The 27,794-nt window shown below is 39.1% G+C and overlaps 1 pseudogene; it reads left to right on the forward strand.

Annotated features, from left to right (window-relative positions):
* The first annotated feature begins 2,397 nt into the window (after nucleotides 1-2,397).
* LOC148010869 (uncharacterized) lies at nucleotides 2,398-4,442 on the forward strand (annotated as a pseudogene).
* The last annotated feature ends 23,352 nt before the right edge of the window (nucleotides 4,443-27,794 follow it).

A 27,794-nucleotide genomic window follows, 5' to 3' on the forward strand; every position in this document is an offset into this window, starting at 1 on the left:
ATTAACAACACAATCAATCTCTTTAAGATTAGCAACATAATCAATCTCTTTAAGGTTAAAGATTAACAACACAATCAATCTCTTTAAGATTAATAACACAATCAACCTCTTTAAGCCCACCCATCGTCCGCGCGAACGCGCACGATTGGGGGGCTGCATACGGGATGAAGCCACGGACGAAGCCACGGATGAAGCCACACGCTTGTGCATAAGCCCACCCATCGTCCACGCGGACACGGACGATTGGGGGGCTTCAATCTCTTACCTTAGAGGCAGGACTCAACGGTTGCGCGGACGCGAGCATAAGCCCACCCATCGTCCGCGCAAACGCAGACGATTGGGGGGCTTCAATCTCTTACCTTGGAGGCTCTCTGTCAATGGTTGCGCGGACGCGGAGCTGCACGAAGCCGCTTGGAGCTGCACACGCAGGAGTTGTGTGTCGCGTAGGAGTTGTGGGGCAGGAGTTGTGTGTCGCAAGAGTTGTCTGTCAATAGGCAAGAGTTTTCTATCAACGGGCAGGAGTTGTGGGGCAGGAGTTGTGTGTCACGAGAGAGAGAGAGAGAGAGAGACGGAGAGAGGGAGAGAAGGGAGAAGGGAGAAAGAGAAGGGAGAAGGGAGAAAGAGAAGGGAGAAAGAGAGTTCTTGTGTGTGTGTGCCGCGAGAGAGAGAGATGGAGAGAGGGAGAGAAGGGAGAAGGGAGAAGGGAGAAAGAGAGAAGGGAGAAAGAGAAGGGAGAAAGAGAGAAGGGAGAGAAGGGAGAGAGAGAGAGAGGGAGAGGAGAGAGAGAGAGAGAGAGAGAGCAAAGAGAGTGGAGAGAGTTGAGGAAGAGAGTTTCGCCATACTTAATAACCCTAATAAAGAAGTTAGCCGTTAAATAATTAAATAATTAGGTAATTACATAATTAGGTAATTACGTAATTAGGTAATTACGTAATTAGGTAATTAGTTAGTCGTTAAATAATTAAATAATTAATACAACATAAATAAATTTTAAAAATATTAATTTAATCTAATTTACAACATTATTTTGACAAAATCATGGGGCGAGAGCTCTTAATTATGAGTGCATAAAGGTGAAGGATGGTGGGTGGTTGAGTCATAAATTTTTATTTTGATTTCTGATGATTATGCTTATTTGTTATTACTCTTAAATGTTGATGAATGACTGTGGCTTTTAAATTTTGATGAGTGTGCATATTCATTATTTAGTCATCTCTGCTTGTAGTGACGATTGCTATAGCTTCGAGGTTATTCTAACCCTCTTGTAACTTCCTCCATGCCTCCCTTTTTTCTCTACACAGTCATCCGACGGTGAACTATTGCCTTCTCTTCATCAAATACACACTGTGAGCTATATTCAGATTTTTCTTCTCTTCATCAAATACTAACCCACCAGAGGGCACAACATGTCGAGTTTTGCTATTTTGACATGGAGACTAGCCAGTGATTGCTTAGAGCACTGGATTTCATTAAGAAATGGAGAGATTCTTTTGAGTGAGTACTACCTATAGAATCTATTGCCTCCAACACAAAAATTCCAGGGGTTGCAAGCCGTCATAGAGAATGATGGTGGAGCAAACAACGTCACTGTGTCTCCAAGATGGGATCATCAAGGGCATGCGCACTATCTGATTGATAGTACATTATCAGCCACCTACTCTATCATGCACTCAAATGACTATTTGTGCATCTCTAACAGTATTGAGTCAATAGAAGATGAGATTGACAACTACATTGATTGTACTCATGGTTGTAGCAAATCAACTCCAGTGTGTCTTGACATAAACTTAGATAACAAGAAGGATGTTGATGACACAAATGTCGGGGAGGACCTATGTGTGGGCAGCCAAAGCGAGGACTTATCTTCCTATGATAACTCCATTGCAGCCTTCATTGAGGAGAAAGCTAGAACGGGTAGATTGAAAAATTTACTAGCGCTCTGTGGACCTCCACGAAGGGTGGATGAGCTCCCAATCAAGTATAATGGCACAATTGCTTTTGAGCTTCCAGCCACACATAGCAAGAAACGAATGATGGGTATGGAACAAAAATCTGATGGTCACCTGTGGTCGCGGCCCTCACAAACAAATATGGCAATTGAGTGCACTGTGCACTTGAGCTATTGTCTTGGAAGTCTTCAATGTCTCAAGAACACTTGTCCTTACTACATAACAGAGGGAAAATACAATGATGTTTTTTTCCATGGTCACTTGGATAGAACCGTGAGCATGGGTTATCCTGCAAGTGAGGGAAACTCCAAGATAACATGTCACTATTGTCAAAATGTTGCTACTTGTGCAGCCATTTGCAAATGCATGATCTATTATGTGTTGCCACTAGATCCTACAATGACATGTTTGGTGATCCATGTTGGGGAGCATGCTCACAGTGTTCAACATGGCACAAAGAGGGCAACCCTTGACAAGGTGCGGAGGCTTGTGAGCACGGTCCTAAAGATCGAAAAGGGAGGCCCACGAAAAATATAGATGCTAGTCGCTCGGCAGATGTTGTTTGAATCTTTAACAAAAGAAGACGAGTCGGAGGCGACTGAGGTGGACCTTAATCATTTTCTAGAAGAAATGATGCCACTTGTGCAGAATAAAGGGTAAGCTTGTGCATTATTATTTTCTGCTTACAATGTATGTCCTGCATTTGAAATAACCCTCTAATAAACACATAGGTTCAAAGGCATTGTTTCACAAGAGAGAGCCAAACAAGGTCAGGTGGTTGGTGATGGGTATGACAACATACTTCTTTTGCAAAAATGTTGTGTCTTCCCATTTTTCCATGGAAGTATATTTCCGGGACAAGGTGATGCCAAGGAGAAGTGCTACTTGTTTAAAATGTCCACCAAGGGACCAGCATCAGGGGTGGACTTAGTGAATCGTATGAGGTGAATAGGGACTGGAGATTTACGACGTGCATGGGTGCACTTTGATCATATCCATAAGATTGATGGGTGGGCAACTATGTCTTGTTCAGTTTATGATCACGGGTATGTGGCAACATAATTAAAGCTTTTATTGAAATTAAATTGTTGTTAATGAACACTATACTAATGTATCAAGCATGAACTAGCATGAGAGCATTACAGGTAATTGCAATATGTGAATTTAAAGAGGAGGACGAAGAGTCTCAAATCCTGTTTTGGAGAAATTTGAATTTTGTCATGGCTCAATGTGGCCATAATCCACCTGACTTTGCTAGATTTATGTCCGATGAGGCAAGTGTGAATTGGATGGCAATAAGGGCTGTGTACAATGGAGGGCCTCATAACATAATGGAAGGGAGGGAGCGTTCTTGTCTTTTTCATTGGGAGCAAAGTTTGCAAAAGCATACCAAGAAATTAGTCACTGTGGATAAACAAATGCACCACATTGAATTGTGTGAAGCATGGAGGCTAGCAATGACAACTCAACTAGCCTCACTTCAGGCCTCTGCTATCCGAGATTGGTGGGCACAAAATGTAAACAAGGAATACATCAAGGCTTTGGATAGGTGGTTGAAATGGTGGGAGCAAAGAATTGCCCACTGGGGAGGAATTGAATCTCATGTAAGTGTGACATTTTTTCCAGCTCATTAAGATTTGTTGCACAATGTAGCAATGGGGAGAGCTACTGATTCTATTTTTGGATTTGACTCCACAGGCTAACAAAAGTCCTTGGGAACATGCTCAAATTCCAAGCATAAACTTATCAGAAAGTGTCCATGCTAGTTGGTTAGCAGGTGAGGGTGGAAAACGAAAGATATCACTTTATGATGCATGTGTTAGTGATGTTTTGAATGGATATATTCAATGTGCAAAGAGGTTGGGCTATACCACAGGGAGGTTTATTGGATCTAGGCCTTCTATGGAGTCTTTGTTGGCTAGTGCCAGCAAAAGGGAATCCCCAAATCCCACCTTTGTTGCACGTGCGTTGCAAGGTGTTGTAACTGGAAGTCCTTTGTATGAGGAGCCTATAATGCAAGGTGATAGGGAGACTGTGCAAAGAAAAAAGAAGGGAGGTGGAGCAATTGTAAGTTCTCATAAACCAGGATACGTGATGGAGTCAAGGCAAAGGAAAATTAGGGGCAGGCCGCGGAGTATACAGTTTGACGATGGAAAGATGGAAGAGATATGTATCCAAGAGGATGAGGAGATACCAATCAAGTCCTTTGCAAGTGGAGTAAGTGCACCAAATGCGGAAACGTCAACCCACGTAGAAGAGGTAGAAATGGCACAGGAGGAGTGGGCTTTACGGAGGACACCACCTAACTGTGTGAGAAAGTGTTTTGGTATGGAGGGTAGAAAGAATTGCAGCAGCAAATTACAAAGTCGGCAAGTGGGGTTAGTCGCGCCATGCTTTTGGTCTGAGAGAGCCTATAAGAACAAGGCCATTGCACAATGGATATGGTTCTGTAATCATGATGTAAGCATACAAACGCTATGCAGAAACAAGTGATCGCATCACCAATTGTTCCATCTTTGTGGCCAGTTGATATAGGAACAAATATATCGAAGGAAGAGTGTAGTAGCCTAAGACATGCTAGTTTCAAGTTTGCCTGCTTTACAGCACCACCAAGGAACGAGAAGAGAAAACCTCCTATTTCTACAGAATGTGGTTCAAGCGGGAGAAGACGCAAGTGGAGACATGGAATTTCCAAAGATGCACAAAAGAGAATAGAGGCAGCTGGTTGCATGGTTGTGACATTCTTGGAGGAGGTAGTGCAACTTGAGAGACAACATTCAGTATTTCGAGTCTTGAGAGAGAGTTGTTATGATGTGCACATCAAAGAAGAGCCTAGGTGCACTTGTCCTGATTTTCAAAAAAGAGAATCTACCCAAAAGGCATTTCTTGCTTGCAAACATATGTATTATGTGTACATGCACATACTTGGCCTTCAACCCAAGGAGCACATGGTCATACATCAGCCTGCACTAACCCCCACTAACCTTGCCTTTGTGTTAGGGCAAACACGTAAGATATGCCCTGTTATGTAGGAAGCCCAACGTAAGCATGGCTCATTCATTGTTCTGGAGGACTCATCATCATGCACTTCATTAGGGTGTGACATGTCCTTTTTGTTACATGAAGATCTTGGAACCTTTCTAGATATTGTACTCCTTTTGGGTAATGCAAAACTTTGGAATGTTATTATTTGTTGTGATTATTCAACACCATTGCTCCCTTTATTGTGAATGGTGTAGTATTCTCCTTGGGAGCTCCCAAGTGATGATGCATGCATGATGTGCAATATATGTTTATGTTAAAGAATAGCAGTAGTGCATGACATGTCGTTTGTAGAAAGCATCCAAGGTTGTTTCAAAAAGCTCTAAAAATCAATTTCAATTGCAAAAGCACAAAATCAAAAGCTCACAAAAATAACACACTCGTCCAATAGCCCACCCAATTCCTATTAAAATAGTATCCATTGTAACAATGATAGGCCTTCCACACTCATAATTTGCTTTCATTAGTGTGGGTGTAGATAACAACAAATGTTTCAATTTTCTCATTGCCTTTGTATGCGATTCATGCCAATGAAACTTTTGACATTTTTGCAACAGTTAATTGAGTGCATCTACTAGATGTGCAAAGTGTGGAATCCAAATAAGATAGAAAATACATGCACCCAAGAATCATCTCATCTAAGTTATGGAAGTACAAGTCTCCTTCATCTTTTGAATGGCTTCAACCTTTATTAGAGAAGGCCTTCAACCATAAGGCCCACACATATATCCCACAATCAAAATTTCCAAGACTCCAAAAAATGACTTTGGCCTAGAAAGAGTAAGATTTACCTTTTCTAACTTGGATAAGATCTCACAATTAGAAATAGGATCTGCAACAAACTTGCAACACCCCCTTGGATCCATTGTCTCATCCTTGACCCCTTCTTCACAGCCTTTTATAGGCACAATATCAAGAAAAGGCATAGTAACCTATGGTATGAAGTCACAAAAGACTTTGTTCATCCCATTCATCATATGTGCGATTGAGTTGGTTTCTCTTTGAGGTAAGGTACACATCCTTACTAAACCCAAAGGTGTCCTCATAATTGTTAAATCCTTGCTATCCACATCCAATTGAAATTGATCATATCCAAAGTAGAGATCTCCCATATAATAAATCACCCTTCTTGCAAAAGTTTCTGCAAAGTCGTCCACAATTGGACATGTTCCAACATTCTTGATAGTCACTTTGTTCATCAGTTGTATATCTTGTATAAACGTCAAAGCTCCAGTCTTCTTTGGCACAATGAACCACCTATTTGAATATGGAGCATAAGAAGGCTCCAAAATACCCATCTTGATCTTTTCATTCAACAACTCAATCAACTTTCATAAGTGAGCCTTAGGAACATGAATAGATCTCAAGTTCCAAGGCACATTAGGCAAAGTAAAAATAACCATTAGAACAACAACACTAGGATCCACATGTCCAATTTCATGCAATTGAAAAGCAAAGGCCTTATCAATAGCATCTCATGGAAGAAATTTTTATCCTTTGGTGTAAGAAATCCCTCGTATCCAATCTGCAATTCCTTTAAAGTCTCTAGTGTAAATGTATGCCCAATTCTTTGTGGATCTTGTAGGTTTGGTTATTGAGAGGCTTGATTCTTTTTCTCTCTACGATTAGAAGGTAGAGGTTGAGCAATAGGTTTTACCTTTTTAGCAATAGTTTTGTACTTGGTCTTCACATGCACTTATGGTCCTTCACTTGCTTTGGAACACATCTCTTCTTTAAATCCTTCAATCACTTTGTGCATGTTCATTGAACATACTTTGGCAACTTCATTACCTTCCTCTATATTTGAATCAACTATGGCTATAACCTCTCCAATGGTATCAACAAAAGAAACTTCTTAAAAAACTCCTGAAATCCCTTCATCATCTTTAATCACACCACTTTCATTCAAGATCTTTTGAACAAAAACCCATCATATATTGATGCTCTTTGAACTCCTTGCTAATCTTTGGTAAAGGATGCTCATGAAGGCTTTCTGGATTCCTCTCATGATCCACACATACATTCAAGAACTGAACAACACACTGCCCATCATGACTTCTTATTCTAGCATAAGCAAAAACATCATCCATCACCTTAGTCTCCATACGGATTGTAGTAATATATGGTTCCCAAGAATCAAAGGGTAAAAAGACATATCATGTACAAAGAAATTTTACTCATCTCGAACATCTCCAATAGTCACTTTCACATTAGGACAAGCACCACACAAATTCCTTGATGAGTTGTTTGTAGCCTAAATTCTCCATCCATGATCCATATCAATTGGCCACTTTCCTTTGGAATGGAGACTGTTTGATATAATATTAATTTTTGAACCATGATCTATGAGTGCAACACATGGCTCATCAAGATCACCAACCTTAAAGAATAACAGCTTTTTGTGAGTGGGAGTGAATAAGAGTATTAATGGATGGATGGATATATATATATATATATAAAATGTTAGATGGATTCTTAAGCGAGAATTAATGGTAGTAAGAGATTAGACATATTCTTATAGAAGAGCACAGATGATGATAGAGATTATATAGAGTAGAGACAAAGGAGAGATGAAACAACACACATGCAAGAGATCAAATGATCAAAGTATCCCAAAACCAATCGTTGATTGAGAAAACCTGTTTACAATGAGTATTTCCTTCACGGTGTCTTGTTTCACCATGTTATTCCCAAAAACTCACACCAAACACTAGCTTTTTGCTAGTCAAATGGCAAATTTGATGGTTCTATTGGCTTGGAAAGGAGGGTAAAACCCCAAAACAGCTGATTGGAATTCTCTCGAATCACTCCTTCTCTCTCACACGCCATGCAAATTTGAGAGTCCTTCTTTTTGCATGAGATCTCCAAAACTTGTTGAAAAGAAACTTGAATTTTGCATGACTTCCTATTCTAGAAGTTTTCTACACCTTTTTAGGATATCTATAAAAAATAATGTTCAAAATATCAAAAATAGGCTAACATTGTCAAAAAATCCCATAAATTTGAACCTTCAATACTATGGATACTAACACTAATGGGGTTAATATGACATTGAATCTCTAGATTAATAAGAAAGCCAGATGATGATGCACTCAAGGGTTTTTCACACCGTGTCCATGTAGCGGCATGACATTGTCCAATTAGATCACAATTCTGAGATTGTTTGCCCCCTCAACTGACCGAAACTACTTATGCATGAATGTGAATAGTCAATTTTGATCTAGATAAGTTTTAGGTTGGTGCTTAAGCTTGAATTAGAGAGGAAAACTCAAGAATAAGAACACTATGGGGAGGGGTGCATTTTTTTCAGTGCCTCCTGCATCCCCCCAAAAATGGCAAATTCGAATGGGTGATGATTCCATTCCTCTTCTTGGGCATTGGTTGCATCGATTTCTTGCTCTTCAATGCTCTGATTCTCACGAGAAACAATGTAGTATTCAACAAGATCAAATTTCATTATTTCTCTCTCCCATTTCTCTCTCACCATAAACGTGGTTCATATGGGCTAAGAAAATGAGGGAGAATGGGTGCCAGTTCATGAAGGAATACAAGGGATAAATCAAGAAAGCACAAGGAAGTGTTAGTGTCTGTAAACGAGGGTTAGCAACTTTCCATTTTTGAATTACGAGATGTGTGTATACGATTTTATGAGTAAGTGGGCTTTCTCTTGGTTTTATGACGCATATTGGTTTCCTATGGTTGCAATTGGTTTCTAGTGTTTGAAAATGGTTCATTCTATCATAAATGTCAACATGAACAACAAGTCTTAATCATTTATACACTTTACGTGAAACACATGAAAGCGCGGTTTTATGCTAAAACATCATTTTTATGAGTTCCATCATGGAAAATTATGTTCCCATGGAGAAAAATGGAGAATACTAATGAATCTCAATATTCTTAAGTGTTTCACATCAAAAAGTGTAGAAAAAATAGAATTATAATTATAAATATTTATGAATAATAGAGAAAAGCTAAGTTTTAATTGAGAAAAAATTAGATATCACACATGAAAATTTATGAAAAACTAGGGCTATATTTGTGCAAGTATAATGGAGGTAGGGTATGAGAATTTGCCTCACCTTACCTCCATTTTTATATTTTAGTATGTATTTATTGCTTACGAAGAAATATACATGGAAACACCTCTTAACCTACCCATCGCAAGCAAAACCCTAAATGGTAAGGAGAAAGGGGGTTTTATGTGCTATGAATATGGTTCAAAATCTGATTTTTTTGCTATACTTTCATATAGTTTTTGATCTTGTTTTAAGTATTAAGAGGTACAGTGGCACGAAGTAGTTGTCCATGGACATGTCATAATCAAGTGTATGAATTAATTCTTGCTCATGCCATTTGAATCCACACCCCATGCAAATGCACCCTTTAAAAATAGGACATCCTCGAGCCAACCATGCGAAACCACCCTTGCCATATCATCATAGAATCTTTTAAAAGATATGCCATGTCATCGCCTGCATCATCGATAATGTCATCATGAAACATTCTAGAAGATCTTTAGCTACCCTCTAATACCTATAAAAGGAGGAACTCCCTAGAGCCCCTCAGCCTTGCCAATGGTAGTCTTGGGAGCTCAAGGAGTCGAGACCTCCAAGTAAGTAACTTCAAGTTCCAGTTCTAATTTTTGTCTAATCATAGTATCTAGTCTTGTCTTGTCTTATATTATACTCGTGTTGTCTTGCCACCTTGTAATCTCGTAGTATGAGATCTTGTCTAGTATTGTCTTGTATCTTGTTCATCCCCATCGAAGGAGATGTTGTAATTTCTGATATCTTGTATCCATACCTACAACCCTGAGTTGTGGGATCCTTCATATCCTATTGAGTCTTGTTGTTTATACCTACAGTCCTGGGTTGTGGGATTTTCCATATCTTGTTAAGTTATCATTGTACCTTGTGCCTTGATGCAGGACCTAGTATAGTCTCTCGAGACATAGTCTAATGCTCACATAATAGTTTGGAAATACTACTTTCTATCCCTACTAAGTACCATGGAGGCAACCCTTCAAAGAATCGTGGCCTCCCTTCAAAACCTCCAACAACAAATTCAAGACTTGAATGAATGACAAGTGCAACTTCAAATAGAATGCCCTATGCATATAGGTCCTACTCTTCAAGAGATACAATACTAGATCAGAGACTTGTAAAAAAATAGAGGAAGTGATCACATGATTCTGTGTGTTTATCAACCCCCAACAAGAGTACCCAAGATCAACATGTCAAAGAAGTTCAATGATGACCCTCCAAAGTTCAGGGGATTCCTGCAACAAGTGAAGCTCTATATCTGTATGCAACAGGATAGGTATCTAGATGATGCTTCCACCAAGGTGGGATTCATTGGAACTTTGCTTTGGTGATGTCAAAATCATAATTCTGTAATGTAGCTACCCAACGACGTTGCTTTGGAGTGAGATTTGACTGAGTAAGGAAATAATGGTTCACCCCAATCTTGGAAAAGAATATGCCAGTAATTTAAAACTACAAGGCATTTCTTTGTGAGCTCACTTTCACATTTGGAGATGCAGACATTGGTCGACTAGTAGAAACAAAACTTTGGAAGGTGCAACTCTACTTATACATCTGAATTTAGGAAATTAATTTGTGACCTCACTTGGCATGAGGATTTCTTTATCAGCCAATTCAGATGGGGTCTTTGAGATGACATCAAGGACCTCATGCTCACTATACCTGAGGCAAAAACACTCAATGATTCTATCATGCAAGCTATCCAATGTGATAATAGATTGCTCGAGAGGAAGTAAGAAAAGTGAGAAGAATTAAGGCCTCACCAATGGAACCTAGCTGAATCAGAGACCAAATGAGAGAAAAAACCAAGCCCAAACCAATGCAAATAGATAATACCAAATTCCAGCCCTTGATCCTACAAGAAAAGCAAAGAGGAAGAGAGAGTCATCTATGCCTGTATTGTGGAAACCTTGGACACATTTCCCTAAATTGCCTAAATAATAGGGCAAGAATCCCAAGTGTTGCTGCAACCATCCTCAAGAGAGCAGGATAATGAAGATGTCCAGTTGTAAATGAGATTGTATAACTGGACCTTGATATAAGAAAGAGTTTCTTGCTCTCCCAGCCACACCCATGGAAACTTTTCTTGTCATAGTCCATATGATCCTGCCGAGAAAGATCCTTTACTTCAAAGCCTTGGTCAACTCCAGGACCTCCACATGTTTCATTGATGATGGCTTTGTGAATAAATACTAGATTCTAGTACTCCAAAAGACTAATCTTGCAATAGCTAAAGTTGTGGATGGAAGACCTCTAGCATTTGGAGATATTACTAACAAAATCTAACCACTCATGGTAACTCTTAGCGATCACAAATCTTTTGTATGCTTTAATGTCATATCCGGTCCTACAAATCCAATCATCCTTGGGATGCCTTGGCTAAGGAAATACAACCCAGAAATTGATTGGGTTAAGCAAAAGGTTATACATCATGAAAATCAAGGAAAGTCAATATATCTAGGAGCCAAAGCCTTTATGCACCAAGCCAATATCAAGAATTCCAAGATGTCTTTGAAAAAAAGAATGGAGATCTCTTGCCCAAACATAGATCATATAATTGTGCTGTAGAACTCCATGAGGGGGCTCAACCACCTTTTGCACCCATCTACAAGCTATCCATTGATGAGCTAGTTGAACTACGTAAGAACATTGATGAGGACTTAGACAACAGGTTCATGAGGCACTCAAAATCTCTTGTTGGAGCCCCAATTCTATTTGTGAAGAAGAAAGATGGGTAACTTTGAATGTGTGTGGATTATTGAGGATTCAACAAGATAACAGTCAAGAATAGATACCCTTTTCCATTGATACCAAAGCTCTTTGAAAACCTTGGAAAAGCCAAGATCTTCACAAAGATTGATCTACAAGGCGCTTGCAATCTTGTATGAATCAAAGAATAAGACGAATGTGGAAGATAGCCTTCTGCACTCAAGCTAGATATGAGCACGTCTAGCTAGCAATGTTTCAACATATGATGAATGATATCTTCCAAGAGCATCCTGATGATTTTGTAGTTATATACTTGAATGATATATTGATATTCTCAAAAGATCCAAAGAATCATGAGAACCATGTGAAATTAGTTTTGGAAAAACTCAGAGAAAAAAGACTATATGCAAAACTTGAGAAGTGTTTTCTCCATCAGACAGAAGTGAAGTTCTTGGGGTACAATGTCTCCCAAAGAGGAATCTTCATGGACCCTAAGAGCCCACATGTGTCTGCGATGTCCAATGTTTCCTTGGCTTTGCCAACTTCTATAGGATATTTATCAAGGATTACTAAAAGATAGTCACACCACTCACCAGACTCACAGGAAACTCAAAGTTCTCATGGACCCTAAAAGTCGAGAAGGCCTTCTTAACCCTAAAGACTACTTTCACCACTCCCCCAATCCTAGTCCCATAGCTTCTAGATCCTACCAAGCCCTTTTTCTTGGAGATCAATGCATCAGACTATGCCTTAGGAGCCATCTTGTCCCAATATGGAGATTATGGTCATATGCATCCAATGGCATTCCACTCAAGGAGGTTCTCCCCTCTAGAGATAAACTATGAGATCCATGACAAAGAACTCCTTGCCATTGTAGATGCCTTTGATACTTGGAGTCATCATCTAGAGGGTGGAGCACATAAAGTTATCATCTATACAAATAAAAAAATCTAGAATACTTTATGACAACACACATTCCCAATAGAAGACAATCCCGCTAGAGTTATATCTTATCTAGGTTTAACTTTTTCATCACCTATGTCTTAGGATGTTAACAATGCCAATCAAATGCTTTATCAAGAAGATCCTACCTAGCACCAAAGAATGGAGAATAAGCTTTTGATCAACAATGATAAATAGTACTCAAGCTAGAGAACCTCAAGCTAGAAGACATCTCTCGTTGTCACCATGACAACACTACCTTGATCGAGTTAATCCATGAAGCCCTGCCACATGACATTTTTCCCAACAATGTCAAGGGAAAAAATCAAGAGGAAAAAGGAAATTTAGTTTGTGAGTTTCAAGAAACTGATGGATTGTTAAACTATAAGGATCTACTTACATCCCTCTAGAAAAGCCAAGACCCTAGGTACTCCAAGAATACCATGACACCCCAACAGTAGGACACTTTGGAGTTAATAAGACCTTAAAGCTTATTTCAAGAGATTTTTGGTGGCCCCATATGTGGTAAAAAGTTGAGAAATATATAAAATCATGTGACACTTGCAATAGGGCCAAGATACCTCATCACAAACCACATGGCCTCTTGCAACCCTTAGCCATTCCAGCGCGACCCTAGTTTTCTCTGTCCATGGATTTCATAACAAATCTTCCCAAATTAGACAAATATGACTCTATTTTTTTTGTGGTAGATAGGCTCACAAAAATGGAACATTTCATCCCTATCACCAAGGCCATCACAGGTGCAGCTATATTGCTAGACTCTTCCTTAAATACATTTTCAGATTACATGGATTCCCATACAACATCATCAAGGATCAGGATCCCCAATTCATAATTAGGTTTTGGAAGAGCCTTTGCAACCTCCCTAGAGTCCAAGGTAAGTTATCCATATGAAAAATATCTATGTTGTACCATCAGAATGATTGGTTTGAGCTCTTTCTCTTTGCAGAGTTTACTCATAATAATAGTATCCATGCATCTACCAAGAAACATCCTTTCTTTGCAAACTATGGCTAGCATCCAAGGATGGATATACATCCCTCCAATCAAGTAAAGAACCTTGCCACCCAAGATAAAGCTCAATATCTAGCAAATATACAGCAAAAACTCAAGCAACAAATCCAAAAGGCTCGAAATCAGTACAAGTACTATGCGGACCAACATCATCTCCAACATCCAACATACAAAGTCGGTGATAAAGTATGGTTACTCAGGCATAATCTCTAGAAAACAAGGCCCTCCACCAAGCTAGACCAAACAGAGATTTGGGCCCTTCACGATCGTAGCCCAGATCAACCCAGTTGCTTATTGACTCTAACTCTCCAGCATCATGAAGATCCACCCATTCTTGCATGTTTCCTTGCTCGATCCATACGATATCTCACCATTGAGGGGGGAGAGTTCTAAACCCCCCCCCCTCTCCACTTGTCCAGATTAAAGATCATGAAGAATTTGAGATCGAGCATGTCTTAGACTTGAGCTGATTGCAATACCTTGTTAACACTAGAAAGGATATGAAATCAATGATCGCACTTGGGAATCTGCAGAATATCTGCAAAGTGCACCTCTCAAAGTTAAAGAATTTCATAATAGGAATCCAATGAAACTTGGACCAAACCACCAAGTTGCTCCTCATGGAACTTGTCGATAGAGGAGGGGGTGATGTCACGGATATGCCACAATCAAGTGTAGGTATTAATTCTTACTCATGCCATATGAATCCACACCCCATGCGAATGCACCCTTAATAAGACATCCTCAAGCCAACCATACAAACCCACCCTTGCCATGTCATCATAGAACCTTCTAGAAGATATGCCATATCATCGTCTGCATCATTGACAATGTCATCATGAAACATTCTAGAGCATCTTTAGCCGCCCTCCAAGACCTATAAAAGGCTCGCCATAGAGCTCCTCAGTCTTGCCAATGCCAGAGTCTTGGGAGCTCGAGGCGAGACCTCCAAGTAAGTAACTTCAAGTTCCAGCTCTAGTTCTTGTCTAGTCATGATATCTAATCTTGTATTTTCTTCCATTATACTCCTATTGTCTTGCAACCTTGTAATCTCATAGTAAGAGATTTTGTCTAGTGCTATGTTGTATCTTGTTCATCCCCATCTTCGAGGGAGATGTGTAATTCTGATATCTTGTATCCATACCTACGGTCCTAGGTTGTAGGATCCTTTATACCCTATCAAGTCCTGTTGTCTATACCTATGGTCTCGGGTTGTGGAATTTTCCATATTTTGTTAAGTTACCATTGTACCTTGTGCCCCTATGTGGGATTATTTTGTAATCAAAATTCTTGTAACAAATCTTGCATCTAGTCTAGTCTCTTGAGCATAGTCTAGTGCTCCCATAATGGTAGGCTACCATTGCCTTATCATTTTACAGCAAAGTCATTAGTGGAAGGAAAATCATGGAAAGAATGTTTGAGCACATGTAAAATGTTTGTGTACTTGAAGGCATCCACTTTGCATTGTACTACATTGACGTGGTATAAAGAGAACTATCTTCTAGATACACAGCACTTGGTTTCAAACTATTAATCCACGACGAGTGTGATTTGGTGAGGAATATATTATCTCCTGGAACAAATATTATGAAGAGTAGACTTTGTGCGTATGTGTTATATGTTGAGACGATGCATTCTAAGGCTGTTCCTTGGGGTGTTGGAGAGCCATACTGGAGCCACAAAGATAAGCTAGGGTTTACTCCCTCTGCTTGGAGTCCAGAGGGGCATCACATTAGACTATAATCTAGAGATTATATCTACAAACATGTTCCTTCAATAAATCAGTTTGTAGTGTGTATACCCTCTTAGCCGCCGCGAGGTTGTGCGATTATTTGGGTGAGTATAGGAGGCCGAGCTAGAGTCCTAGAGCTAGCGTCGGGCCCATTTTTGGTCTGGACATGTCAAGAGATCATCTATGTGTATGCACTTTAGTTGTTTGTCCTATAAGCATTTTGAAACAATGGATACTTGAGATAAAGGAACAAGTAGCACAAATTACTTGATTGAGTCTGCTATTATACAATGCTAATAATACAACAAAAGATGCAAGTGACTTTGCTAAGCATGGTATTATCCTAAGAACGTATTCAATTGTCTATATGGAGTTTCTAAATGGTCTTTGCTAGAAGAAAATGATGCAGAAGAAAGGAATGCTTACAATTATGGACTCATTGCATCTTTAAGCTCTAGGAAAAATATTCTTAAAAAGAAGCCACCCAAAATAAAAAGGTTAGCACACTAGATAATATGAATTGTGATGCATTTGCAAATGTGGTTTGATTTAAGGTGGTTCTTGATGAAGCTTGCTATGATAGAGGGAAAAAGTGTCCTCTTTTAGTACATAGGGAATGACTAAAAGTTCCTTGTGGACCACAATACAAGCCATTCTCTACATTGTTCAAGGTAATTTATGAGCAATTCATTTCTAACATGATTTAGACTATTATTGCTCTCTTTAGCCACCTCTCTTAGCACATTGTGCTCGTTTTCCGCAATGTTTGTTCCCTCTATTAAATATGAACTATTGAATAATCACAAAACTTTGTGATAATATTTGATATATGACCTGATAACAAGTGCAACCAAATGTATTGTTGAGTGTGAAATTTAAATTATCATCATATATAGTGATGCTAGTGTTGATTGGGTTGCAAGGGTTCACTACTTGGATCTCATGCTAATCATGGTGGAATGTTTGGTGCCATACATGTTGGATGGGCTCATGTGGAGGAAGATCTAAGCAAGCATATACTAAATAGTTCATGACCATCAAGGAACATGAAAATAGTGGTATTGCAACAACTGTAATGAACTTGGATCCCACTGTAATGAAGTTGGATCCCATTGATTTATGTGAGCGACTTGTGACATGTATATGATATACTAAATTAAAGCTTTGACAACATGGAACATGCATTTTGATGCAAGACATGGTAGATGCTAGATTGGGCATTGTTCTAGAGACCTATTTTAGTGGCTATGAGGTGTGTATGGCATGAAAGTAGCCTACATCAATCACATAGCCCATGGCACATGTATTCCCTTTTATATATTTTGTTTGGTGTGCCATCCTTAATCAGGCTTCATGCCTCATGCATTGCCTCTTGCCCCTATAGCATTTTTTTAACCCCATGTCTCAATGCAAGTGCATTTAAAAATTCATCATCATGGATGCCTTGTCCTCATGTAGTAGGTGGAGTGTATGTAACCAACAAAACTACATAACCAATTGGGGCAGTCTTCCAAGGGTCCATAGACTACAAGAATGGACGTAAAAATAGGTTGGCTATTATTTTGTGTCTTGTGTGTGGGTTGCTTTACTAGTTGTAGGCAACCCAACTCACTAGAGTTGTGTATCAAGATGAAAGCACATGCAAGGAGCAACCATGGGGTTGTGTTAGGTGATCGGCATGGAAAATATGCTAGATCAACTCATGATAAAATATATCAACCAAATTTCTTCAAGTATGAGTTTTAGTCTATCATTTAGACATGCTTAGCTTTTGTTTTCTTAAAGTTGTTAAGCATTTCTACCTACTTTATTCTTTAATTTATGGGGCTTAGTTTGTTGTTTGTTTACTTTGTATTATTATTTTTTGGTGGCTCCTTATTGAACACACATTATGAGTTTTTTGTGGAGTACAACATATATTGAGACCTTAAAATTGGTTAGTGTTCGTTGTTACTGATTTCTTATCCAAACACATACATTCATCAACCTTAGTAATTTGGTAAAGAGAGTGGAGTAGAAGTAGGAGATCCTTCATTTTTTGAAGGTGGATATGCACATGTTAAACTTGTAGTAGTTTTTTTCACTACTTGTAATTCTTTCTAAAATATTCATAGGTTAAGCTTGTAATAGTTGTTTGCACTACTCAAAGGACTGGATGGTTGATGATTTTTTATTTGCAAAACCTGGATGTGATTGTGATTTTTTCACTAATGAAAGGAAATATTCTTGCACAAATTAAGGGTGATTTTAGTGGTTGACTTTCCCCTGAGGTCAACTACTAGAACTCAAACGAGCTAGATATATTTTTTTGGTCAGCCTAGAGTGTCTGACCCGTGCCTAGGACGGACGGTATGGAAGGTTCCCTCCTATGGTGACTCAAAGGACACCTCTAAACGTAAGCTAACTAAAGATAGGAGACTCTTAGGTCATCAGGAAACACTCAGGTTGATCCTCGTGGGATGAGGCAGGACGTTCCCCGGCGAGGTGGACCTTGGGTTTCCTAGACTAATCAAAGTCCAAACATTTTTTTGGTCATCCTAGAGTGTCTGACCCGTGCCCAGGACGGACGGTCCAGTATGGAAGGTTCCCTCCTATGGCGACTCAAAGGACACCTCTGAATGTGAGCTAACTAAAGATAGGAGACTCTTAGGTCATCAGGAAACACTCAAGTTGATCCTCGTGGGATGAGGCAGGACGTTCCCCTTCAAGGTGGACCTTGGGTTTCCTAGACTGATCAAAGTCCAAATATTCTAGTGGAGTGTGGACGACAGTAGCTAGGAAAGACCCTAGGCCTTGACCAAATGTTATCAACTATATTTAGCGGTCGGTACATCACATGTGGTATTAGAGAAAAAAAATAAAAAAATGAAAATATTTTTTTAATGATGTAAATAATAATCACACATTAAGAGTGGATGACCTAGGCCAAACTGCCATAAGCACAATCCCTAGAAAAGATCTTGGATTGGAAATTCGTAGGAATTATTTATGAATGGATCTATGGGTAAAATGATGCAGTTTGAGGCCAAGGATTATTTGTTTAAAAAATATTACTAATCTCCCACTGGAATTTTTCTTAAATAACATTGCTCATCCTGGAAATTATGTGTAGGATAAAGAACGATTATTTTGTGAAATATTTCAGGAAATATATCAACATGGAAATCGATGTTCTCTTTCACTAAGAGAGAAAATTTTCCGCATTATGGAAAATATTTTTATTCCCCCAAAAATTCAGGCTGATCTTGAGCGGTGGACCCTAGAGGAAAATTGGGCACAAACACCTACTTACTAGCCAATTTTTGTTGATAGAACAAGCAATATTGGGTATAGCTTATGGGCATTACGTTGGGTAGAAAGACTCCAACTGGTCAAGCTCTATATATTTCATAGAAGTGATATGAATCCAACAGTGCACATCAATTGCGAGACAATGTCACTTAATCAATGGATCTACAATTCCATTTTCAACATCATTCAACCAAATCGGGTGATGGTAGCCTATCGTACTCGTCAAGATAATTATGAGGTGGAGGAACTACCAAATCTTTCCAATAGCTATTTGGCGTTGGATATGTCCAAAGAACCTCCTACTTATTACACCCTGTCTTTATCCAGAATCCATGGATAAATTTGTAAATTTTCTTAAATAAAAGAAGCCGAAAAATATGTATGGAGCTTTAATAGTTTGCAGGATAAGCCCATGAAAACAAAAAAAAAATTGTAAAGCCTATGGTGTTATTAAAAATACATAATATACTTTTTTTGGGAAAGATTCTGTCATGGTAGAAAAAAATATTAGTTTGAGATAAAGAAGACTTATCATCTCTAAGGATTATAAATCGTGAATTTCTCAATGCTAAGAAATTATCAAATTTCTAGTTCCTTCCAATCCTACACTCGATGGCAGTCCACTCACAGAATTGATGGCTAAGGAGAAAGAAAGAAAGTTATTCCTCAGACAAGTAAAGCTGCCAGAATTTAATGGTGAAGGAGCAAAAGTCACCATTAATGCCAAAACTTGGATAGAGCACATGGAGGATTATTTCTCCACTGTTGGCACAAGTGTTGCTAATCAGGCAATGATAGCAAGGTTGAGGCTTACAAGTGAAGCTAGATTGTGGTGGAAATAGTGGTGTCAAGACAAATCAGTCTCTGAGCCTATTGTTACTTGGAATCGGATAGGAGGCTGTCCAAAATCGCTACTTACCCCCTGCCTTAGACAGTCAAGATGAACGAGTTCTTTGACCTCAAGTAGTTGGGAATGACCTTGGAAGGGCACTATTCTCGGTTTGTGACCCTACAAAAGTATGCTCCTCACTTGTCAATGAAGCAACAAGTGGCAAATTTCTGCCAAGGTCTGAATTTTCCCCTCAATGAACAACTGGAAGCAATGAGGCCTACGAACTTGGAAGATGCACTACTAAGGGCACAACCTTTGGCAAAGGCTTACTCTAAGTCAAATAATAGGTTCAAAAATAGATTTCCCTACTCCAAAAGAGCATGGGTCGGATATCAATAGCAAAGGAGTTACAATCAAGGACAAGCTAATGCAGTCAGTGCTCCTCAAAATGGTGGCAGAGATAACAACCCAAATAGAAACTGGAATAATGAGCCATGATGCTGTAGATGTAATCAGCCAGTCCATTTTTGCTCTAAATGCCCAAATAAAGGGACCAACACTAATGCCAATGTCCTGCAATGTCCTCAAAAAAATGAGAATTTTAATAATAGAGAACGTGGACGTGGAGCTAGGCGAGGAGCAAGGCAAGGAGCTGGTCATGGAATGCAGCAAGGAGCAAGACATGGAGCCAAAATCTGCACATATGCCATCACACTAGAAAAAGTGGATCCAACTATGGAAGAAGAAGTCGAGAGAGGATCCATTCACGAGTCTATGAATAATTAGGGCGCTGGATGACAATTTTCTATCATCCAAACATCGGGAGAATATCATGGTATTCCTTTTAAAATCCTCATTGATTGTGGTGCAACTCATTCCTTTATTTCCCCAAAATGTTCTAAGAGGCTGAAGTTAAATCTTGAGAGTGCTAGAAAACTAATGGTAGAGCTAGCAAATGCTAGAGAAATATTCTCAACTCATGCCATAAACAACATACAGTTTGAGTTAGATGGGGAAACCACAAAAGAAAATTTTCGAGTTATGCCTTTAGGTGTATATGACTATCTACTAGGAATGGATTGGTTGAGTCCCAATTAAGAAAATATTCATTGTGGAGAAGGATGAGGTACATTTAAGAATCTCCTAGGTGAAACAGTCCAAGCACAAGGACAATCGAGCAAGCCAAAAATCCAACTAGGAAAGCTAGTCGGATCTTGAAGGGTATTAGGAAAGGAGTCTCTATCTATCTGATAAAATTAAATAAAGTGGAGGAGGATAACAAAGATGAAGAAGAACCTTCATTGCTAATGGGTGAATTTGCTGATGTCTTCCCTAAGGAGCTAACTGAACTACCTCTTGAAAGGGAAGTAGACCATGAAATCAAATTAATCCCTGGAGTTGAACTAGTGGCAAGAAGGCCATACAAGATGTCAATACCTAAATCTATTGAGCTAAAAGAGAAGTTGAAGCAAGTGCTAGAGCAAGGCTTCATTCATCCCAGTATTTCTCCCTGGGGTGCACCTATCCTATTCCAGAAGAAGGACGAAACCCTTAGATTATGCATTGACTATAGGGGTCTGAATCAGGTTACAATAAACAATAAGTATTCAATTTCCCGAATCGATGAATTGCTAGATAGATTACATCTTGTTTCTTCTCTGCCTCAATGGCTTCTTCTTCTTTCTTCTCTAGCTCTCTATCTTTGCCAAAAGCCTTGCCAGTCTTGGAGGCTCTACGAACTTATTACCCTTGATGGCCTCCTTGATCTTAGCCTTCAAGTTAGCCAAAGCTTTCCTTTGGGAGTCCTTCAAGTATTTGACATGGTAGCTCTGCTCTTTGAGAGAAAGCATGCTTTAGACAAGAGTGGGAGGGCTGTAATGTTGGCAGGGACCTCACATGCGTCCTAAGCAAGCGGAGGAGAACGTTCCAAGGTGAACATTGGAGCTTCTTCTAAGACGATGTGAGCTTGTACTTGTGCACCCACATGAACTTCTTCTATGGCCTTTGAAGCTTCTTCCATTGAGTGCCTTGTTTGGGAGCACCATCAAGGGAAAGGGTGTACCTTTGATTATCTTGTGCTAGAGTATGGTGTTCGTTGTGAAGGCGAGAGGAGGTTGATTGATGATGACTCCCATATTCTTCTTCTTCTTCAGACACACAAGGGCTCACTATGAGAGAGAGAGAGAGAGAGAGAGAGAGAGATCCACGAAGGAATGTGTCTAGAGGTCAGCTCTCTGTGTTTCTACATTTTCAAAATGCAGATCTTTGTGAAAACTTTGATTGGCAAGACAATCACATTAGACATTTAATCCTCTCACACTATCGACAATGTGAAGGCCATGATTCAAGATAAGAAAGGGAACCCCCTGACCAACAACATTTGATAAAGCATCTTGAGGATGGCGGGACCCCTTGTTGGTTGCCACATAGAAGGAATCCACCCTATACTTAGGCTGGTTACACTGCACAGGAAAAGTTGGCTTGGGCAGTCACTTGTCCGCTACCTACTTACACACTAGGTGGCATACAAATTTTGTGGTCAATAAGTGTCCATCCATTTTCCATCTACAATTGTTTACACATCGACCACCACCTATGCATCGGACACTTCCTGAATCACATGTGAATGAAGGGATGTTATGGATGCTGATCCTTATTGACATAATAATTATTATTTGAATACCTGATTAAACACAATCATTGGTGCTAGATTTTTTTTAAAAATGCTAATAAAATTTTTAAAAAGTGATTGATAAAACTAAAAGCATTACAAAACTTTTAAAAAGCAACTAATAAAACTAAAAGCATTACAAAACTTTAAAAAAATAGCTAATGACACTAACACAAACTAGTAATGAAAAAGAGAGCAAGGGAGTTGAACCCCTTCACCATGCTGTTGAGGCATGTCTCTACCTAGCTCTCTACAGAAAGGTGGAAAGAGGGAAAATTTATTAGCACACCACCCCTCTTTCCACCTTTCCACCTACAATGCAGATGCTACATAAGTTTATTCACCATTGTCTTTGTCGTTGATTTCCTCCGCACAGTCAAAATCACCAAAGACTATTCTCACATTTACGTTCTCCCTCTCTCAAAACATGGCTCGAGCAATGTTATCTCTTCGAGATGCCCCCCTAGGATGGCTTGCCTCCAGTGTTGGCTCCATTGTTTGAGCTCTTTGTATTGCTTGTGTGGTACCTGTGTTAGCAGCATGGAAACCTCTACTAATCCATTCCTTAAACTATTTTGTTGGTCCATCTAGACTTGACGAGGTGCATTACTTTCTCTCTCAAGTTCCGCTATCGCTTCATGTATCCATGCATCATCAAAACTATCTCCATGCACAATGCATATATTATGTAGAACAATGCATGCTACCACCATCTTTGAGGCATTTTGTAAAAGCATGTCACACCTCTTCAATAATATACGGAATCACGCTTTAAGGATGCCAAATACTCTTTCAACTAGCATATGAGTACTTGATTGTATGCAATTCCAATAATAATGTTCCGGAGATAGTCTATCCTTACTACCCTTGAACAGATTAAGCATCCAAAAGTGTGTAGGATAAGCACAATTTCCTAGTAGACGGTATTGTCCCAGAGCTTTGTTTGTGCATCGTTTTTCTGTGTTTGAACATTGAAAAACATTCCAATCATACATAGAACCTGCCCAACCAACGTCATAGCCCCAAACAACACAATTGGCTACCACACATATCTGTAGAATAATTGAGTGGAATCTCTTTCTATTAAAATAATCTTCATGGTTCTCTCTTGGAGCAATGATGGGTATATGACTATTGTCCACTACACCAACAACATATGGTACACCTCAAAGGGCCTAAAATGCATCTGTATATTTTTGCATTTGTTGTGATGTTGGCCACTTTATGTAGATACCATGTAATCCAGATGCAGCTAGTGCATTGCAAAAGTCCAGAACGACCAATTGTGTAAACGAAGTTGAGACTTCGTAGAAGTTAGCTATAAGTCCCAAATATGAGCCCCTCACCAGGTGATGCAGAGCCACACACTGACCTACTTCTCCACATGTATGCTCTTCTATAGTTCGTGTTCTTGTGTCGCATTTGTGGTGCTAACTTCGTGATGAGATATTCAAATGTACTCATTCTAACTCGTAACTTGCTTTTAAACATTAAGTTTGAGTAACTCCCTAGAAGCCCCTGCTCCATAAAAGTTTGTGGTCTTGATAGGCCTATTATGATTATCGATCATGCCTTCGTTGACCTATCCTAGCTCGACGTGCAACTTTATGAGACAATAGCAATATATGCATAACAAGTGCACACATAACTTTACAGGACAATCTGTATGCATAATCATTGTATAATTAGGGCCATTACACACCCGAATGCAGGCGTCCAAGTCCACTAACATGGACCATCTACTTTTAGTGCTTATATCAAACAATTGTACCTAACTACTAAATTATGAACTATAAAGTTAAAATAGCTTTAATGGAAACTATCTACAATATGTCAAAACTTCTCAAGCAACTAGAATCTACCTAGATTTTTACAAAAACATAATTTACTTTGCAAATATGTAATTTGAGCTTGGCTATACTATGATGCCACCTATCTAATATTCTTGCATAACTTTATGAGACACATACTCTTGAAACAACTATGTACACATGCCTAAAGATTTCTTAGGGAAGAGACTATGCCTATTTAGCTCCTTTACAACAATAATGTTTAGATAAACATAGGGGGTGTTTCATAATAGATCCACCATCGTTAGTCACCACCTTATAAAGCTCATTATTTTCAACACCAAATGGACACAAAATAGATTTAAACCCAAAATCAGGAACTTCAATATATGGATAGGACATGTCCTTATTTTCAACACCAAATGGACACAATATAGATTTAAACCCAAAATTTGGAACTTCAATGTATGGATAGGGCATGTCCTTATTTAAAACATAATGATGCATAAAAACTTCTCTATCATGATGCATAAGAACTCTTGTACCATGATGCATAGAACCTCCTTATTTATAAGAGCAAATAGAGAATAAATAGATTAAACCCAAATTCAGAAAATTTAGCATATGCCTCCTCTATCATGATGCATAGAAGCTCCTTATTTTCAAGACCAAATAGAGAATATATAGATTCAAACCCAAATTTAGGAACTTCAGTGTATGCTCCTATCATGATACATAAGAACTCCTGTACCATAGGTACATAGAAGCTCCTTATTTTCAAGAGCAAACAGAGAATAAATGGATTTAATAAACCTAAATTCAAAAAATTCAGCATATGGATAGGACAGGTCTATCATAATTCATAGGACAGGCCCAAATTTCTCATGCACAAGGCCCACATTTCCCATGCAAAAGGCGATCTTTTAGTCTACAAGCTTCTAGTTTATGAGTTCCATAAATTCTATGCATCATGGTATAGGTTTGCAAGTTCCAAAAATTGTATGCATCATGCTTTATGCACATTCCATGCAGAAGTTTATATGTTATAGAGAGACCATTGATGCATGATGCATTATGCATTGATGCATGTGCATGAAAGAGAGAGACCATTGATGCATGATGCAAATTTCACGATTATGGTATGGGCAATACAATATCGAAGCTCAAATTTCTCTTGCACAAGGCCTAAATTTTCATTCAGAAGGCGATCTTTTAGTTTACAAGCTTTTAATTTACAGGTTCCATAAATTCTATGCATCATGGTACATGTTTACATGTTCCAGAAATTCTATGCATCATGCTTTATGCACATTCCATTCAAAAGTTTACAGGTTATAGAGATTAAATATATGAATGATGCATGATGCATTGATGCATGTGCAGGAGAGAGAGAGAGAGAGAAAGAGAGAGCGAGAGAGAGAGAGAGAGACCATTGATGCATGATGCATGATGAATTAATGCATGTGCAGGAAAGAGAAAGAGAGAGAGAGAGAGAGAGAGAGAGAGGGAGAGAGAGCATACCTCTGATCACAGAGCAGCATGACGAGTCTGTGCTGTTTATACATTAGTAGCAGAGAGACCAACAGAAGTGATCGCCAACGACTTGTGCAATGGGCAAGAGAGAGACCAATCGCTCATGCAACACGATTGGCGAGTGCAAATGGAGGAGCCCACTCGGGTTTGCTTGCAATGGATGGGATTGGACAAGGGAGCTCCCCCACCTTGTGAAACACTGAAACAAGGCAGGGGGAGCATTCAATACCCCCCGCGACTCTTGCTACCGGCCGTCCCTAGTGTGTAAGAGGGGGGTGCCCTTTTTTCTCGTTTGGCCCTTCCCATTGGCCAAAACCCGAAGACCTGGGTGACTGCGTTCGGGTGTGTAACGGGCCTTAGCCTGCACTTAGTGCTCATGCTAAGGCATGGAGCTAAGAAAAGAAAAAAGAGGCCATACACCAAACCAAAGAAAATTAAGCACAAGAAGAAGAAGGTTAAACTCATAGTTTTGAAGTTTTAGGGCTAGGTTGTGCCTAATGCTTGTGGTTGTGTCCCCCCCACAAAAATGTGGTTGTGAGAATAGGGTAACTCATAGTTTTGAAGTTTTAGGGCTAGGTTGTGACTAATGCTTATGGTTGTGTCCCCCCCACAAAAATGTGGTTGTGAGAGTAGGGTTACGATGCACTATGCTAATAGAGTTTTATGCCATAGTTTTGCAGTTTTAGGGCTAGCATAGTGCCATGACATGTGCTAGGATATGCAATAGTAGAGTTACGATGTGGTTTTAGGGCTAGGTTGTAACCCTATTCACACAACCACATTTTTGTGGGGGGAAGTGGAGTCTCCCTCCCCCCATTGTAACCGGCCGTGTGACCTAGCTCTTACAAGGTGGACAATTCTGGGAAGGTGCACCACCTCCACAAGGAGTGCCCTAATGTAGACTATGGGGTTGGATCTTTTATGGCAAACCATCATGATCAGCATTCCTATGGCAAGTGCGGCTTGACCAATGTTTATCTGAAAGCTTAAGATCTTTAAAGACTTGTGTTTGTTCCCTTTTATTTAGGCCTGCTTGTGGCCTTCATTGAGACTATTTTAAAGGAGATAGCAACAATTTTAGCCTCCTATTTGATTGTTGATACTACTAATGTTGAAAAACACTATATTTTTTGTTCTTTATTAAAGGGTGCAATGTGCAATTTGGAAAAAAAAAACACCATTTTTCTTTCATTTACTAAAATAAGCTATTCTTTCTTGAAAAAGAAAGATATCCATACATATTAAAGGTAAGTGGACCACTTAAATGAAGTTAACAATGATTTTTTTGGGGACCTGCACGACCTTGTCATGGCACCATTTGTACAAGCATATGCCCTAAAGGGCAATGCTAACAACATTAGATGTAGACTTAGTTTCCTTATCTTCTAAGGATGGGTCTAGATTATAGCAAATGAATGTTCAAAATAAATGTCGTGTGCAAAGAGAACTATGATGTGTCAAAAAAATATTACAAGTTGTCATGTTTGTTGATGTTTGGGAGTGTCTGGCTTGGTGTAGGTTGACAATTTCAAAAAAAAGAGTTCTAAGAAAGGATTTGAACTCCCATTGTTATCTATCTCACCTATAGTCACCACATGGACTAGTTCACCAATGAAATAAGGAGGATAGAATTGCTATCCTTTCAAAATTTCACCCATAACCATGGATGCTTGGAGTGAGTTGGGGTGGCCATCAATTGAGTTTGAATTGCCCCTAAACCATCAGCAAAACAACAAATATTTCATGAACCTCAATGTAGCGGTGCTCTCATGGCTCATCTTGGAAGAGACATTGATCCTCAATCACCCTTTCCTTTCATGAACCTCCATGTAGTGGTGCTCTCATGGCTCAACTTGGAAGAGACATCAATCCTCGATCACCCTTTCCTCAAAAGACCTCCTTGCTTTGTTTCATGAATAGTATGTCACTTACTTTTTTGGCCTTCAATCGTGTAGTTTTCCTCCATATTTTTCCTCTTTACACACAACAATGACATGAATGTATTCAAGTACACCCACAAGCAAATGAAACATATATTTATATGTTTTTAACACACACCATTATACCAAAGCATACACTCTTCAATTCACATAAAATGATCACTCACAAGTACACATTATGCACAATGCATGTATATAGGCCCAAGGAAATAAAATAAAATAGAGTGACAATAAATATATACACAAGCACTTTGGGTCATAAATATGTTACTATCTCAAAAA

The sequence above is a fragment of the Lygodium microphyllum genome, chromosome 29, assembly GCF_053477565.2.
Source record: "Lygodium microphyllum isolate KBCC chromosome 29, Lygodium_microphyllum_v1.1.10, whole genome shotgun sequence".
Classification (NCBI taxonomy): Eukaryota; Viridiplantae; Streptophyta; class Polypodiopsida; order Schizaeales; family Lygodiaceae; genus Lygodium; species Lygodium microphyllum.